We start from the raw sequence: 6,000 nt of genomic DNA, 5'->3' as shown, positions 1-6,000 counted from the left end.
TGTTTTCTTTGTTTCTATTTCATTTATTTCTGCTCTGATCTTTATGATTTCTTTCCTTCTGCTAACTTTGGGTTTTCTTTGTTCTTCTTTCTCTAGCTCCTTTAGGTGTAAGGTTAGAATGCTTATTTGAGAATTTTCTTGTTTCTTGAGGTAGGCTTGTATAGCTATAAACTTCCCTCTTAGAACTGCTTTTGCCGCATCCCATAGTTTTGGATCGCTCAGACCCCCAGGTTGGGAAGCCTGATGTGGGGCTCAGAACCTTCACTCCAGTGGGTGGACTTCTGTGGTATCAGTGTTCTCCAGTTTGTGTCACCCACCCAGCAGTTATGGGATTTGATTTTATTGTGATTGCATCCCTCTTACCATCTCACTGTGGCTTCTCCTTTGTCTTTGGATGTGGGGTATCTTTTCTGGTAAGTTCCCGTGTCTTCCTGTTGATGATTGTTCAGCAGTTAGTTCTAACCTTTCTTTTTCTAATGTATATTTAGCTTGCTCCAAAAATTTTGTTATCACAAGCCATGTTGCAATTAAAATCTTTGTACTTGCCTACTCTGTGCACATGTAAAACTATTTCTCTAGAGCAGGGGCTGGCAAGCTAAGGCCCATGGACCAAATGCAGCCCACTGCCTGCTTTTGCAAATAAAGTTTTATTGGAATACAGCCATTCCCATTCATTTACATACTGTCTATGGCTGCTTTAGCACAACAAGGGCAGAGTTGAGTAGTTGTGACAAGGACCATATGGCCCACAGAGTCTAAAATCTTTATTATCTGTCCTTTTTTAGAAAAGTCTGCTGACGCCTTCTCTAAGAGTTGTTACCAACAACTAGAAGAGACATGTTTCAGGCCCAGTTCCCTAGGGAGGAGTCTCTGAGATGGACATTAGCATACAGGAAGTTATTAGGGGTTGCTCTTGGGTGGTGGAAGGGAAAGGAGCAAGATTAGGCAGAGACCAACAGTAAGACCAGTAGTAGTAAGACCTGGTGCAGTAGTTTTGCCACCGCAGTAGTAAGACCTCAGCTGGTGCCACAGAGCTGTGAAGCCCTGGTCCTTCAGAGCTGTGCTGAGTTGGGGCAGTGGAAATAGGCCTTTATAACCCTTAATCAACCTGCCCTGGGGGAGGGGTCTGACCTGGGGTGAGGTAACTCTCTTCAGCTGAGGGAATCCCCCGCTAGCTGCTAGCTGAAGGGGAATGGGTGCATCGGTCGTAGGGTTGGGGGTCTGGGTAGCGTAGAACAGCATCTTCTAGAGCCCACACCTGTGCCATCCAGCCCCACTTCTTCATTTAAGTTCTGGGAGCATCTCTTCCAGGATTCTGGTGGGCCTTTTTTCCTGGGGGAAACTTACAGAGGAAAGTTAGTGGAACAAACTGCAGCCCTCACCACTGTGACTGGTCTTGAGACCACAACTGACACTCATCATCTTCCACTTCTGTTATCCATTCTAGGTTCCCCTCACCCTTCGTTAGCACCTCTTCTGGTCTCAGTGACCTACATGGTGGCATGATACAGACCCTCCGTCCTGAGACGTCTGAGCCTGTGGTCACCTTATCCGTCTCAGGCCATGGACCCTGCACTTGTCTATTTCCTGTAAGTATTGGGCAAGGGAGTACCAAAGGGATTCCAAATGGATCGACTGAGTACCAAAGATATACCTCCCTGCTCTCCAGTGCTTAACAACAGCCTTACCTCCTCTGTATTATCAGGGTTAATTATGCCTGAAAGAATGGTGACTCTACTTTTTGCGTGCTGGTCCCTTGACACCAGGAGCTCAAAATGCCCAGGTGTCAGACACGGCGAAAAGTTCAAGAGTCATCTTGATGTTTCCCCTTGCTGAAGAGTTGCCTCTTTGGGAATCAGGGCCTCTAAACCTGCAGAACCCAGAGCTGCGGGGACAGGAAGCATAGATGCTTCCTGGGAGTGATGGTAAGCAAGAGACCACTCCTGCTTTCATCCCTTAGTTCCTGGACCCATGTATTCTATAATACCTATTGGAGACAAAGCACTGTGTAATGGTCTCTGATTTAGAATATATGCTGCTTCTAGGAGGACGACATCCTGTCCTCACAGAGTATTGTTTCTGAGCTGGTATCTCAGCCGTGCCTTCTACACATAGTTCCAAGCTGGCAGCTTAAGGATAGTGCAGTATGTGAAGGGATGAGTTGCCTCCATGGCCGTGTGCCCACTGCTGTAGAGTCATGCGAGATCCCATGCCAGTAGATTAAACACTCTGTAACCCTTGGAGAGTTACACAGGATGAAGCCCTACAAGCAAAGCAATACCGAGGATATATGTCTATTTCAGTGAAGATGAATCACAGCTCTTTCCAGGGTAGAAGGGGTTTAATATAATCAACTTGTCAAGTGGCTGGTTGTTTTCCTCAAGGGAAGGAAACATATCTGAGATTCAGAGTTGGGTTTTGTAACTGGCAGGTTGAACACTTAGCATCGGCAATAGCTACATGAGTCTTGGTGAGAGGGAACCCATGCTAATGGGCCCATACTTGCCCTTTCTCCATGCCATCATGGTTACTCTGTTTATAGGCACCTCTTTTGCCAGCACTGGGGTGGTCTCAGAGGCTGGCTGATATCGACTGCACATACGTGGTTGTTTAATGCTTCTTCTATGGTATACACTGTCTGGTGGGTGTTAACATGGAATACAATGACCTTCACGCTTGGTGCCCATTTCCATAGGTCCATCCACATGCCTCTACCCCAGGTCTCCTTGTCCCCGGTTTTCCAGTCTTATCCTTCCAGATCCCGAACCAAACAGCCAAACCATTTACTGCTGCCCATGAGATCCAGTAATAGTCTAACCTAGGGTTCCTTTTCTTTCTCCAAAAAGTGGACGACTATTCAAAGCTCTGCCCACTGAAACTATTTTCTCCTTCCCTGTCTTTCAAGGACACCCCTGTGTGGGGCCTGCAGTGCAGCAATGGTCTATTTTTGGCTTGCTCGCATGTACTGAGCCGACTCTCTCATGAACAGATTTTGGCTTTTTTTCTCCTCCAGCTGGATATAAGGAGCTCCCCAGACAATCACAGGTGAGCTGAGGAAGACACACTGGTGCAAATGTGGTGGGTGACATAGGTGTCTGGGCCACCTTTTCATGCAGCTACCTTCTGCCCTGTGGCCCTGCTGTGCCCAATCCCACTTGTGCCAGGTCTATCTCATGACGAATTGCTGCTGGCCTTGTCTGACCTTATGACTTGGTGGATCTGAAGGAATCCAGCTCACGCTGAGCAGCTTCGGCTGCGTGGTCAACTTGATGATGCGTGGTCAGACAGTCTGTCTCTACCAAAACCCTGCAGCGAACCAGGCCCCACGGCACGTGGGACCTTAGTTCCCCAACCAGGGATTGAACCCGCGTCCTCTGCATTGGAAGGTGGACTCTTAACCACTGGACCACCAGGGAAGTCCCTGGGAGCTGTGTTGTGAAAAGTGTGTCATTCCTGGCTACAGATGACATGGCCCTGCTCCAGAACCCCAGGGGTCTAGACTATGACTCTCCTACTAGGCCTTGTCATAAACTCCATAGGCATCTTTTCCCACTACAGATACCTCAGACACCATGGGTTCTGCCAGATCATATGGTCCACACAGCAGGGCTACTTGTCTTATAGCCTAGACCTGCTGCTGAGACCTTTCCCACTCTGGGTCCCCATCAAAATGGGCAACCTCTGTGTTATCCAGTATATGGGATGAAGCAGTATTCCCAGGTATGGAAGGAATATGCTGCCTCCAAAACCCAAAGAGGCCTACCAGGCATTGTGCTTCCTTCATAATGGGGGAGTAGATGCAATACTGTCTTTTACTTCGGAAGGAATGTGCCTGGCCTATCCCAGATGACAGGTCCCTAAAAATTTCACTGATATGTCAGGCCCCTGAACCTTCATAGGGTTTTCTCCCACTGTCTGCAATGCATGTGTCTCACTAAGGCTTCTGATACACTCGCTGTTTTTTTCTCATCTGGTCCAATTAGCTGATGTCTTTACACAGTAGATATGTGTGATGTTCTGCAAGATACCTAGGCAGTGCAGGTCTTTCCAGACTAGGTTGTGAGACAGCGGGAGAGTTAACAGTCTTGGAGCAAGACTAAATGTATACTTTTGTCTGTTCCAAGTGAATACGAACTCTGATCTTCCTTTCTGATAGGGAAGGAAAAGAAAAACATTCACTACGTCATTGGCTACATACTATGTACCTGAGAACATGTTAATGTACTCTAGGAAATATGCCACATCCGCAATTAGAACTACCACTTGGTTGACCTTGCTGTGGTCCACTGTCATCTTTCAGGACCCATCTGATTTTTGTAGGGGCCAGACCAGTGAATTAAATAGAGAGTTAAAGGGAACACTATCCCTGCATCCTTTAGGTCTTTAAAGATGTTATTAATCTTTGCCATTCCCTGATTACCAGTGAGGTTGAACATCTTCTAATATGTTAATTGGCTTATTTCCTCTTTTTGAATTCATAATTCAGTCTGCCTTTTAAAAAATGGTTTATCTGTCTCCTTCACTAGACTGTGAGCTTCCTGGGGCCAGAGACTGTTTTATTTATCCCTTTGACCCTTGGGCTTGGCACATGAGAACTCAGTAAATATGCCCTGAATCCAAGATTTTTTTCTTATTTTTTTTTGGCCATGCTGTGTGGCTTGTGGAATCTTAGTTTCCCGACCAGAGATTGAACCCGTGCCCTCGGCAATGAAAGCACCGAGTCCTAACCACTGGACCACCAGGGGATTCCCTAAATCAAAGATTTTTAACAAGATGAAAAAGTAGCATTTGATTGGACATCCTGGTCTTCTTGGATCTTGCAACCAACCTCCTTAGCTTATGGGTAAAAGCCTATTCCTGGCAGCAATTGTATCATTTTGGTTGATTTAAAAGAAAATACAAAGTCATCCAATCAAATCATCTCTCTTCTGAAACCAAGGCAGTGTCACTAAACTAATCGAAGCTCCAAAGCCTTGTTTTCTGGATGGACTCCCTTCGATAGCAATAATGGGCAGTAACAAACTAAGCCCTTGGCCCATCTGGCTGTGATAAACGCATCGAAAACACATTACAAATCTCAGGGTGAGGCTCTGAGGCCTAAGGCTGTAGCAAAAGAAAACCAAGGTTGACAAGCACAAGTTTAAAAACCTGATATTCTATAAATGAAAGAAGGCCAGCTGCCTGTTCCTTCACCACTGAACACAGTAAATGCATTATCTCAGCTTTCTGCCATTTTTCAAACTTGGGACTCTCTAATGATATCTGTTTGGTCAACTCTAAACTTCATTTGTCAAAAAAAAAAAATCTCTCATTTACTGAATCTCAAGTGTTTCTTTCCTTTGCCTTAAATAGTTGTGTGTTTTTTTCATTACATTTTTTCCTTAAATATCTGTTTATACAGGAACATTTTTATCGTTTTAAAACACACATCTTATTAGGTCCCTCACCTCCTCAGAAACTTCTCATGGCTTCCCATGATCTGAAGGCCAAAGTCCAAACTCTTTCACAAGCCCTCCAGGCTTTTTTTCGTCCCATTTATCTCCATTACTAAGACCCTTATGCTTCGACCACCCATTATATTTGCCTTTACTGAAACAAGCCATGCACTTCACACCTCTGTGCTTTTGCACACATACTGACCCCTCTGCTAAGATCTCGTAACTGCCCTTCGAGATGTGGTTCAAACGTTAACTGTGTGAAGACTTTCCTTCCCTTAGAATGGTGTTAATCACTGCTTTCTCCACTTTCTCAACATTTTAAATATCTACAGTAAACACTTAATATGCTATACTGTAATTATTTTCCTACCTGTCTGCCTCCCCACCAAACTAAGAGTTCCTGAAGGGTAGAAATTGTATCTCATTTACTGCAGTTTCCCCAGAGCCAGTCTAGTCCCTGGAACACAGGAGCTGGGCAACAATTTTTTTTTTTTTTGGGCAACATTTTTTTGTTGAGTGAATGAAAATAGACAAGCTCCCTACTCCAAAGACCAGGACCTCC

This window comes from Neophocaena asiaeorientalis, unplaced genomic scaffold (assembly GCF_003031525.2).
Source record: "Neophocaena asiaeorientalis asiaeorientalis breed wild unplaced genomic scaffold, Neophocaena_asiaeorientalis_V1.1 scaffold138, whole genome shotgun sequence".
NCBI lineage: Eukaryota > Metazoa > Chordata > Mammalia > Artiodactyla > Phocoenidae > Neophocaena > Neophocaena asiaeorientalis.
This window is presented reverse-complemented; position numbering follows the sequence as displayed.